Source organism: Oncorhynchus kisutch, linkage group LG24, assembly GCF_002021735.2.
Source record: "Oncorhynchus kisutch isolate 150728-3 linkage group LG24, Okis_V2, whole genome shotgun sequence".
NCBI lineage: Eukaryota > Metazoa > Chordata > Actinopteri > Salmoniformes > Salmonidae > Oncorhynchus > Oncorhynchus kisutch.
Genome location: NC_034197.2, coordinates 37,350,916 through 37,364,501, shown reverse-complemented (window position 1 = coordinate 37,364,501; position 13,586 = coordinate 37,350,916).

Below are 13,586 nucleotides of genomic sequence, written 5' to 3'. Positions count from 1 at the left end.
ACTGTCTGTCCTCTAACTGTCTCTCTGTCCTCTAGCTGTCTGTCTGTTCTCTAACTGTCTGTCTGTTCTCTAGCTGTCTGTCTGTTCTCTAACTGTCTGTCTGTTCTCTAACTGTCTGTCTGTTCTCTAACTGTCTGTCCTCTAACTGTCTGTCTGTCCTCTAACTGTCTGTCTGTCCTCTAGCTGTCTGTCTATCTTCCTCTAGCTGTCTGTCTGTTCTCTAACTGTCTGTCTGTTCTCTAACTGTCTGTCCTCTAACTGTCTGTCTGTCCTCTAACTGTCTGTCTGTCCTCTAGCTGTCTGTGTGTTCTCTATCTGTCCTCTAGCTGTCTGTCTGTCTGTCTGTCTATTTGTCCTCTAGCTGTCTGTCTGTTCTCTATCTGTCCTCTAGCTGTCTGTCTGTCTGTCTATTTGTCCTCTAGCTGTCTGTCTGGCTGTCCTCTAGCTGTCTGTCTGTCTGTCTGTCCTCTAGCTGTCTAACTGTTCTCGATCTGTCCTCTAGCTGTCTGTCTGTCCTCTAGCTGTCTGTCTATTTGTTCTCTAGCTGTCTGTCTGTCTGTCCTCTAGCTGTCTGTCTGTCTGTCCTCTAGCTGTCTGTCTGTCTATCTGTCCTCTAGCTGTCTGCCTATCTGTCTGTCCTCTAGCTGTCTATCTGTCCTCTAGCTGTCTGTCTGTCCTCTAGCTGTCTGTCTGTCCTCTAGCTGTCTGTCTGTCTTTTCATATCTTCATATCTCTCAGTGACTCAATATCTTTCTCAGTGTTTATCAGACTCTCCCTCTGTCATGATATTCACTCACAGAGTCGGAGCCAGTGGATATCTGCTCACGCTTGTTTCAGTCCAGGGCACCAGCTATGTCCCAACAGACAACTAGTCTACTAGGACAACTGGCTCCAGCATATCAGCGGAGCTAACAAGCGGAGGCTCTCTTCCAACTCCAACGTAACACACGTGCTGTCCTCTCTATGGACGTGTGTTAGCATACATTTTTATAATGACAGATGTAGGGCACATGTAGAGGAAGTCTGCAAAACAGATTCTTTATACAGTGCATTTATTGACATTAAAAATAAATAATAATACCTACATCAGATACATTACATACAGTACCAGTCAAAAGTTTGGACACACCTACTCATTCAAGGGTCTTTCTTTATTTGTACTATGTTCTACATTATAACATAATATTAAAGACATCAAACTATAAAATAGCACATATGGAATCACGTAGTAACCAAAAAAGTGTTAAATCAAAATATATTTTAATATTTTAGATTCTTCAAAGTAGCCACCCCTTGCCTTGATGACAGCTTTGAACACTCTTGGCATTCTCTCAACCAGCTTCACCTGGAATGCTTTTCCAACCGTCTTGAATAAGTTCCCACATATGCTGAGCACTTGTTGGCTGCTTTTCCTTCAATCTGTGGTCCAACTCATCCCAAACCATCTCAATTGGGTTGAGGTCAAATGATTGTGGAGGCCAGGTTCAAGGGTTTTTCTTTTTTTTTTAAATAAAGAAAAACCCTTGAATGAGTAGGTGTGTCCAAACTGTTGACTGGTACTGTACATCAGACCAGTTTGAAAAGCAATGTACAAGCAGAGAAATGAACCAATATTTTAATACACTCTAGTCCTTTTAATTCTATTTAATCCAGCATTCAATGTTATTGAAACCATACTTTGTGCTGATCCTACATGTGACGCCTGGAGCCACAGTGGCAGAGAAACAGTGATTATGTTTTCTAGGTCACTACAGGTCATGAGGCCGGATACTCCTTTGTGTAACCCACCCATCAACTCAATCACTTGTTAATCTGTTGCTTTAGGTCAATTGCCATGTTGAAGGACAGAGACACACTAACCTAAAATCCTGTGTAATATCATGCAATTATAGTACTTCTGTAACGATATTCTTCGTCCTCCTCTGGCGAGGAGTCAGAAATGTTCGACCAATGCGCAGCGTGGTATGTGTTCATGATGTTTATTGACTGAACACTGAAAAATACAAAAATAACAACGTGAACTAAACGAAAACCGAAACAGTCCTGAAAGGTGCAGAAAACACTAGACAGAAAATAATCACCCACAAAACTCAGGTGGGAAAAGGCTACCTAAGTATCATTCTCAATCAGAGACAACGAACGACACCTGCCTCTGATTGAGAACCATACCAGGCCAAACACAAAACCACAACATTATAAAAAATAATATAGACAAACCCACCACAACTCACGTCCTGACCAAACTAAAACAAAGACATAACAAAGGAACTAAGGTCAGAACGTGACAATATCACACACATCGTTTAAAAAAAACTTGTTAATGACAGGCCATCTGTGCATATCTAAAGTGCATTATAAAGCACCATAACATTGTAATAAAGTCTTCACTATAATATAACATATTACATCATTATTAACATGCTTGTACTATGATCTGGGTGGCCAACTACAGTACCGATGGGCTGGTCTCCCCCATGCTGCCTGTGTTACGTTGGCAGACCTTTGACGAGAGAGTTATTTATTACAGGACATCGAGGGCCAGGGTTCACAACAACAACAGGGTGGGAGACTTCCTATAAAACTTGTGATGTCAGTCAAGGAATTTTTTCAATGGAAGAGGTTAGGCAATCACTAACAATCCTGAAATTGCCCAACTCTGGCCTAAGGTACTCCCGGTACATGACATCCGACGTGGGCGGTTTAAATCCGTTGTTTCCGTTGATTATGGCTCCTGGCCTGACATTGTTATTGCCAGAGAGAGGAGGGTTGTGAGGCAGGCAGGTGTGGATGTGTTTGTCTGTGTGCAGCAGACAGGTCAAAGTGGAAGACATATCTCATCTGATTATCTCAGAGATTTAAGGTATTTTACTGTATGTACATATTTCCAACAGGAAAGGCTATATGTTTCCCAGAAAACCAGACAGGAAGTCAAACCCCCAAGCAGATAAAGACACGTTGATCACTGAAATAACACATTCCTCAAAGCCCTAATACACTAAAGGAAGCTCATACGGTTGAAGTGATAGGACCAATTGAAGTGATAGGACCACTTGAAGTGATAGGACCAATTGAAGTGACAGGACCACTTGAAGTGACAGGACCACTTGAAGTGATAGGACCAATTGAAGTGACAGGACCACTTGAAGTGACAGGACCACTTGAAGTGACAGGACCACTTGAAGTGATAGGACCAATTGAAGTGACAGGACCACTTGAAGTGATAGGACCAATGGAAGTGATAGGACCAATTGAAGTGATAGGACCACTTGAAGTGATAGGACCAATGGAAGTGATAGGACCACGTGAAGTGATAGGACCAATTGAAGTGATAGGACCACTTGAAGTGATAGGACCAATGGAAGTGATAGGACCACGTGAAGTGATAGGACCAATTGAAGTGATAGGACCACTTGAAGTGATAGGACCAATGGAAGTGATAGGACCACTTGAAGTGATAGGGCCAATTGAAGTGATAGGACCACTTGAAGTGATAGGACCAATTGAAGTGATAGGACCAATTGAAGTGACAGGACCACTTGAAGTGATAGGACCAATTGAAGTGATAGGACCACTTGAAGTGATAGGACCAATGGAAGTGATAGGACCACTTGAAGTGATAGGGCCAATTGAAGTGATAGGACCACTTGAAGTGATAGGACCAATTGAAGTGACAGGACAACTTGAAGTGATAGGACCAATTGAAGTGATAGGACCAATTGAAGTGATAGGACCAATTGAAGTGATAGGACCAATTGAAGTGATAGGACCAATTGAAGTGATAGGACCAATTGAAGTTACAGGACCAATTGAAGTGATAGGACAAATTGAAGTGATAGGACCAATTGAAGTGATAGGACCAATTGAAGTGAAAGGACCAATTGAAGTGACTGGACCAATTGAAGTGATAGGCCCAATTGAAGTGATAGGACAAATTGAAGTGATAGGACCAATTGAAGTGATAGGACCAATTGAAGTGATGGGACCAATTGAAGTGATAGGACCAATTGAAGTGACTGGACCAATTGAAGTGATAGGCCCAATTGAAGTGATAGGAGCAATTGAAGTGACAGGACCACTTGAAGTGATAGGACCACTTGAAGTGATAGGACCAATTTAAGTGATAGGGCAGATTTAAGTGATAGGACCACTTGAAGTGATAGGACCAATTGAAGTGATAGGACCAATTGAAGTGATAGGACCAATGGAAGTGATAGGACCAATTGAAGTTACAGGACCAATTGAAGTGATAGGACAAATTGAAGTGATAGGACCAATTGAAGTGACAGGACCACTTGAAGTGATAGGACAAATTGAAGTGATAGGACCAATTGAAGTGACAGGACCACTTGAAGTGATATGACCAATGGAAGTGATCGGACCAATTGAAGTGATAGGACCAATTGAAGTGATAGGACCACTTGAAGTGATAGGACCAATTGAAGTGATAGGACCACTTGAAGTGATAGGACCAATTGAAGTTACAGGACCAATTGAAGTGATAGGACCACTTGAAGTGATAGGACCAATTGAACTGATAGGACCACTTGAAGTGATAGGACCAATTGAAGTTACAGGACCAATTGAAGTGATAGGACCAATTGAAGTTACAGGACCAATTGAACTGATAGGACCAATTGAAGTGATAGGACCAATTGAAGTTACAGGACCAATTGAAGTGATAGGACCAATTGAAGTGACAGGACCAATTGAAGTGATAGGACCAATTGAAGTGATAGGACCAATTGAAGTGACAGGAAAACATGTTTCATGCTACACCAGCCCAATTCATATTGTGTTGAGTGTCTCAGATGTTTCTTCTGCCTTAGCCTGCTCGTTTACAAGCTTCATACACTATTAAAAGGAGTTGCTTTTCACACCTCCTTTAGGAGATCCATTAGGGTCGCTGAACTTCAGCGACCCCTGTCAGAGATCCGCCCTGTTGAGACATGGCTCTGCACTCCTATCCTCCCACGCTGCTACTTATCCTTGCAAAACAGTAGCAAACACAGCCACCTTGCTCATAACCTCGTGTTTGCCATCATCCTCGTCCTGCTCTCTGTTGTTGAAACATACAGTGGTGGAAAAAGTACCCAATTGTCATACTTGAGTAAAAGTAAAGATACCTTCATAGAAAATGACTCAAGTAAAAGTGAAAAGTAAAATACTACTTGAGTAAAAGTCTGAATGTATTTAGTTTTAAATATTCTTAAGTATCAAAAGTAACTGTAATTGCTAAAATATACTTAGTAAAAATATATTGTAAAAGTATAAATCATTTCAAATTGCGTATATTAAGCAAACCAGACAGATAGCCAGGGGCACACTACAGCACTCAGACTCACTCTGTTTAGTGAGTCCTCCAGATCAGAGGCAGTAGGGATGACCTGGGATGTTCTCTGTTTAGTGAGTCCCCAGATCAGAGGCAGTAGGGATGACCAGGGATGTTCTCTGTTTAGTGAGTCTGCCAGATCAGAGGCAGTAGGGATGACCAGGGATGTTCTCTGTTTAGTGGGTCCACCAGATCAGAGGCAGTAGGGATGACCAGGGATGTTCTCTTGATAAGTGTGTAAATTGGAGCATTTTCTTGTCCTGCTAATCAATCATTCAAAAATGTAACGAGTACTTTTTGGTGTCAGGGAAAATGTATGGAGTAAAAAGTACATTATTTTCATTAGGAATGTAGTGAAGTAAAAGTTGTCAAAAATATAAATAGTAACGTACAGATACCCCAAAATCTACTAAGTAGTACTTTAAAGTATTTTTACTTAAGTACTTAACAACCCTAGAAACTGTCACACCCTGACCATAGTTTGCTTTGTATGTTTCTATGTTTTGTTTGGTCAGGGTGTGATCTGAGTGGGCATTCTATGTTCTATGTCTAGTTTGTCTGTTTCTGTGTTTGGGCCTGATATGGTTCTCAATCAGAGGCAGGTGTTAGTCATTGTCTCTGATTGGGAACCATATTTAGGTAGCCTGTTTTGTCATTTTGGATTGTGGGTGATTGTCTATGTTATGTTGCCTGTTAGCACAGTGGTTCAGTAGCGTCACGTTGTTGTTTTGTAGTGTTCATTTTTTTCATTAAAATTACGAAAACTTACCAAGCTGCATCTTGGTCCGATCCTTACTCCTCTTCAGACGAAGAGGAGATCTGCTATGACAGAAACATGGGAATCTTCAGGTCTGGGAAGGGGTTCAAGCTAGGTGAATGTGTTATATTGGAAATGTTCTAGTTCACTTCTCTACATTCAGATCCTTAACAACCTCCCAGTGGGCACAGACACCAATTCAATGTCTATTCCACATTGGGGTTAACATAGTTTCCACCTCATTTCAATAAAATTATGTTGATTCAACCAGTGTGTGCCCAGTGGGATGGTACTTTGACAGACAGAAAAGGTAGAGGAGAAATGATAGAATCAGTCACTGACTGTGGTAAACAGAATCTTCTGGTGGTTTCTGAAGCCAATGTGGCATTTTCTTTCAATGGATTTGGCTATAGCATTTGAACCGGTTTGGCTATGAGCTATTATGACCCCAGTCCTGAAAGCTAAGACTCTATGGAGCATGAACGTGCCTACTGTTCAAATCTACGATGATCACAGGCTGCGGTAGAAGGGATTGTAACAAAAACAAAACTGTCCCTCATAAGAATATAGTTGACATGCACTGTCATAGCCATTCTAAGGATAGCCTTTCCACTCCCTATTTAATCTTGCACTTGCGACTGATTGACAAACCAGGTCTCCTGCATGTCACAAGACTGTGTTAGCCCACTTAGCTAAAGCCTATAGGGATCAGTAAGTTCACGTAAAGGACAACACTGCTTGCTCAACGAGTACCACTTCCCCCTGATTCGGCTCATACCGAGACTCGAACTCAGGACCCCTGCCTCACAGAGGACCCCCTCAGATTTGTCCTGTTAAAATAATAATAGTTTTTATTATTATGAAGTTGGCTTTAGCTAGCCCGGATAGGTTTCCAATCTCCCATCATAACTAGCTAGCAAGAAGACATTTCAGGATATCAAGTTAGAGAAACTAGCTTGTAGAACTACAGGTAACTGCCTAAATCAAGGAAACATCAACATAAAGGGTCTTAATAGGGTTGTTGGGCGACCACCAGCCAGAAACGCTTCAATGTTACCGTGACATAGATTGGAGGGATGAGACACCCTTCTTCCATGAGAAATTCCATAATTGTAAAGATCATCACGCTGCCTGCTTAGCGAGTACCGGTTCCCTCTGATTCAGCTCATATTGAGACTCAAACTCAGGACTTCTTCCTTGAAAACACGTGACCGCCCTCCTGAAGCATTTCAACACATTGACCTATAAAAAAAACGGCCTTCTTCAATTGTACAAGGGGCGACACTCCAGGCGGAGGAGTGAGTTTAACTAATACAAGTCTTCAAGATCAAGCAAAGTTACTCGCATGGTTTGGGGATCCATGAAAATCTTTTACCTGAGACCTGAAGATGTGTTAGCTTGACGTGTTAGTTTGTATTAGACATAGTCCAGTTTCAAGCAGGGGTGGACTGGCCATATGGCATTTCAGGCAAATGCCAGATGGGCTGGTCCATTTTTAGACCAGTGGTCCTGTCAATTTTTTTTTTTTAGCAAAATGATCATTATCTGGCTAATAATGGGCCCCTCAAGCAAAAGAATGGGCCGGGTGAAATGTAACACAGGTGGTTTGCTGACCACGCTCATGTCATGAGTAACTTGTCTTGTGCACTGGGGACCTGGATTAGAAACCCATCAGTCAAACTAACACGTCTTCATGTCTCAGCCAAGGTTGCTCATCACATCCCGCGAGCTTACATGAATGGTTTGCTACACACGGTAATGTAATCAATCTGGTAATTACAAGGCTACTCATCACATGCATGGATCACCAAACCACCTCTATTGCACCCTCATTCAATTGGGGTGCACAGATCCTTCTGCTTCTGTTTGCCACTGAATGTGTTGTTGTGCAGTAGGACTGATCTGGAAACCAGTCAGTTATATTGGTACTGTGAGGGGGGGGGGGGGGGGGGGGGGGGGTGAAATGTAACCGCAATGAACCTTGCTGGAGAATTGAAGGCTTGTGTTAGCTTCCTGAACAAATTCCTATGGGCTTTATCTAAGTGTGTTAATTAACACAGTCTTGTGACATGCAGGAGACCTGGTTCGAATCCAATCAGTCGCAATATTAAATAGGGAATGGAAATGCTATCCTTAGAAGGGCTATGACGGGGCTATTCGACTATTCTTACATTTCACTTTGATCAACTTTAAATTATGGTTTGTAAACATGATACACAGACAATGAATGCAATATCTACCATCTTGAAACTGAATATATAAATAATATAGTTTAAAAAAAAAAATGAATGCAATAATCATTCAATTTTAAATCATGAAATACAAGTTCAATATGACATTTTAGTCAACACTCTTATCCAGAGCAACTTACAGTAGTGAGGGTGTAGATTTTCATACTGGTCCCCCTGTGGGAATCGAACCCACAACCCTGGCATTGCAGGTAACACGCTCTACCAACTCAGCCACATGGCTCAGTTCAAAGATTGGTGCATTAAACAATGAACAATATTAAAATCAAATTCAATATCCTAATACAAAATGAAAAATTATACAATTAAAATAAAAAATTAGCTCCATACCTGTCTCCCCTGCTCAACCAACACTCATTCTGCCCTTTCACCTAGCCTAAGGTTCCTGAGTGGCGCAGCAGTCTAAGGTACTGCTTCTCAGTGCTAAAGGTGTCACTACAGTACCTGGTTTGAATCCAGGCTATATCACATCTGGCTATGATTTGGAGTCCCATAGGGCAGTGCACAATTGGCCCAGTGCCGACTGTGTTTGGCTGAGGTAGATCGTCATTGTAAATAAGAATTTGTTCTTAACTGACTTGCCTAGTTAAATTTAAAAAATAATAGCGATGGTTTCACATTTGAGCTTTTAAAAGGTTTTAGGAGACGAGACAGAGACCCCATCTGCCCCTTGTCCCTAATCAGCTTATCACTGCACATGCTCCTCCTACTTCCTGCCAGTGGGTTAGTGTGTCACTAGCAGCAAGCCCTCAGTTTACAATAACACTCACCCAGCCCCCCAGAAATCAACACACACAAAGTGCATTCCCCTTTTAACACAGCCCTCCTAGTCTAAAGTCAAACAAGCTCTACAACACACCTACAAACACCCTAAACTGATACACAGAGCAAACATACACAGTGACACACAAAACTGAACATGCAGTTCACACACTAACAGATGGCTACATTTCCACATGACTGTGTGTGTTTGTGGAGAAATGCAGATGTGTGTGTCTATCTGTGTGTGTTTGTGGAGAAATGCAGATGTGTGTGTCTATCTCTGTGTGTTTTTCCCCTTGCAGAGCACCAGAGCCCAGCTGATCTCTCAGTAAATATGGACATATGGCCTCCTCTGTGCCTCGCTTCCTCGCTCCCTCGCTCCCTCGCTCCCTCACTCCCTTGCTCCCTCGCTCCGCCTGAGAACTAGGTGATCCTCTGTTTGTTAGACTGTGAGTCTAATGGGAAATGACAGACCACAGGAAAACACAGGAAATATGCTAAAATTTCATCCCTGTCCAACATTCCCTAAAAATGTGTCTTGTCTCTAGAAACTGCTCTAGAGTGGTCATAGTATCTTCTGCTGTTGCTGTACTCCAGGTTAAGTTATTGGATACGAATTTGAGAGGTGCCAAAAAGTCATCCTAAAAACACTGTGGCAGTAGAGCCCCTGGCCTGTTGTCCTTATCTCTGTATTCCTCTATGACATCAGTCGTTAACCACTGTCTTCCCGGGGCCAAGGTAGTCTGCTCCTTCAGAATACAAAGGGCCTCTTTACACTACGTTGACGAGACAAACTAGATCCAGGAGAGGCACAGTGCTCGTGTAGTGTAAATAGACAGATCTAGATTCAAATCTCTCTTTAAGAGATGTCCTAATCTACACCACATACCCCCCTCTCTGAGTGGTACAGTGTAAAGACAATGGCTCTCCAACACCACAAGTCCCTGCAAGAATAACCTTTATTAACTTAACTATGTTATTACTTGCATTTTTTGCCTGTTAGTCAAATAGGCCACAATTAAAATATCCACACGTTTGTGAATCAATGCATTAGTCAATTGTGCAACACTAGTGCAATATGGTTTAGATCAGCCTTTTGTTTGGGTCGCAACCCAAAGTGGGTAGCGGACATGTTAATGGTGGGTCGCGTTAAATGTGTAATTTTTTACAAATTACTAGAATTTATTTGGCAAAGTGCAAATGCGCTCTCTGTGACAGTACGTACATATCCCAACCAGAAGCCATGGATTACAGGCAACATCCACACTGAGCAAAAGTGTAGAGTTGCCACTTTCAAGGAGCGGAACTCCAATCCAGACGCATATAAGAAATCCCTCTATGCCCTCCGACAAACCATCAAACAGGCAACGCGTCAATAGAGGACTAAGATTGAATCGTACTACACCGGCTCTGATGCTCGTCAGATATGGCAGGGCTTGCAAACTTTTACGGACTAAAAAGGGAAACCCAGCCGCGAGCTGCTCAGATGAGGTAAATGCCTTTTATGCTTGCTTCGAGGCAAGCAACACTGAAGCATCCATGAGAGCACTAGCTGTTCCAGACAATAGTGTGATCATGCTCCCCATGGCCGATGTGAGCAAGACCTTTAAACAGGTCAACATTCAAAAGGGCGCGGGGCCAGACGGATTACCAGGAAGTGTATTCAGAGCATGCGCAGAACAACTGGCAAGTATCTTCACTGATATTTTCAACCTCTCCCTGCCGGACCGAGTCTGTAATACCTACATGTTTCAAGCAGACCACCATAGTACCTGTGCACAAGAAGGCAAAGGTAGGGCCTCCTGGGTGGCGCAGTGGTTAAGGGCACTGTACTGCAACGCCAGCTGCGCCACCAGAGACTCTGGGTTCGTGCCCAGGCTCTGTCGTAACCAGCCGTGACTGGGAGGTCTGTGGGGCGACGCACAATTGACCTAGCGCCCATAGGGGTCAGTGACCTGGCAGTGTGGTACCAGTGTAATAACCTTTCCCTCAATGTGATCAAGACAAAAGAGCTGATTGTCGACTACAGGAAAAGGAGGGACGAACACGCCCCCATTCTCATCGACAGGGCTGTAGTGGAGCGGTTTGAGAGTTTAATTTTCCTTGGTGTCCACATCACCAATGAACCATCATGGTCCAAACACACCAAAACAGTTGTGAAGAGGCCACGACAACACCTTTTCCACCTCAGGAGACTGAAAAGTTTTGACATGGGTCCTCAAAAGGTTCTGCGCTTTGGGTTGGGTGGTTGGAGTGGGGTTGGGGAGTGGTGTATTAGAATATCAGTGACTGGGTTAGACAGGGCCTGGGGCATGGTTCTATGGATGATATAAAATGGTGGATGCAACCTGACCGGTTGCATCACCGCTTGGCATGGCAACTGCTCGGTATCCGACCATAAGGCGCTACAGAGGGTAGTGCATACGGCCCAGTACCTTTATACTAGGCGGTGTCAGAGGAAGGCCCAAAAAATGGTCAAAGACTCCAGTCAACCAAGTCATAGACTGTTCTCTCTGCTACTGCACGGCAAGCGTTACCGGAGCGCCAAGTCTAGGTCCAAAAGGCTCCTCAACAGCTTCTACCCCCAAGCCATAAGACTGCTGAACAATGAATCAAATGGCCACCTGGACTATTTGCATTGACACACACTTTTGCTACTTGCTGTTTATTATCTATGCATCGTCACTTTATCCCTACCTACACGTACAAATTACCTCGACTAACATGTACGCCCGCAGATTGACTCGGTACCGATACCCCCTGTATATAGCCTCCACACTGACTCGGTATCGGTACCCCCTGTATATAGCCTCCACACTGACTCTGTATCGGTACCCCCTGTATATAGCCTCCACACTGACTCTGTACCGGTACCCCCTGTATATAGCCTACACACTGACTCTGTATTGGTACCCCCTGTATATAGCCTCCACACTGACTCTGTACCGGTACCCCCTGTATATAGCCTCCATACTGACTCTGTACCGGTACCCCCTGTATATAGCCTCCACACTGACTCTGTACCGGTACCCCCTGTATATAGCCTCCACACTGACTCTGTACCGGTACCCCCTGTATATAGCCTCCACACTGACTCTGTACCGGTACCCCCTGTATATAGCCTCCACACTGACTTGGTACCGGTACCCCCCTGTATATAGCCTCCACACTGACTTGGTATCGGTACCCCCTGTATATAGCCTCCACACTGACTTGGTACCAGTACCCCCTGTATATAACCTCCACACTGACTTGGTACCGGTACCCCCTGTATATAGCCTCCACACTGACTCTATACCGGTACCCCCTGTATATAGCCTCCACACTGACTCTGTACCGGTGCCCCCTGTATATAGCCTCCACATTGACTCTGTACCGGTACCCCCTGTATATAACCTCCACACTGACTCTGTACCGGTACCCCCTGTATATAGCCTCCACATTGACTCTGTACCGGTACCCCCTGTATATAGCCTCCACATTGACTCTGTACCGGTACCCCCTGTATATAGCTTCCACATTGACTCTGTACCAGTATCCCCTGTATATAGCCTCCACACTGACTCTGTACCGGTGCCCCCTGTATATAGCCTCCACATTAACTCTGTACCGGTGCCCCCTGTATATAGCCTCCACATTAACTCTGTACCGGTGCCCCCTGTATATAGCCTCCACACTGACTCTGTACCGGTGCCCCCTGTATATAGCCTCCACATTAACTCTGTACCGGTGCCCCCTGTATATAGCCTCCACATTAACTCTGTACCAGTACCCCCTGTATAGAGCCTCCACATTAACTCTGTACCAGTGCCCCCTGTATAGAGCCTCCACATTAACTCTGTACCAGTACCCCCTGTATAGAGCCTCCACATTAACTCTGTACCAGTACCCCCTGTATAGAGCCTCCACATTAACTCTGTACCAGTACCCCCTGTATAGAGCCTCCACATTAACTCTGTACCAGTACACCCTGTATAGAGCCTCCACATTAACTCTGTACCAGTACCCCCTGTATAGAGCCTCCACATTAACTCTGTACCAGTACCCCCTGTATAGAGCCTCCACATTAACTCTGTACCAGTACCCCCTGTATATAGCCTCCACATTGACTCTGTACCAGTACCCCCTGTATATAGCCTCCACATTAACTCTGTACCAGTACCCCCTGTATATAGCCTCCACATTAACTCTGTACCAGTACCCCCTGTATATAGCCTCCACACTGACTCTGTACCAGTACCCCCTGTATATAGCCTCCACATTAACTCTGTACCAGTACCCCCTGTATATAGCCTCCACATTGACTCTGTACCAGTACCCCCTGTATAGAGCCTCCACATTAACTCTGTACCAGTACCCCCTGTATAGAGCCTCCACATTGACTCTGTACCAGTACCCCCTGTATAGAGCCTCCACATTGACTCTGTACCAGTACCCCCTGTATAGAGCCTCCACATTAACTCTGTACCAGTACCCCCTGTATAGAGCC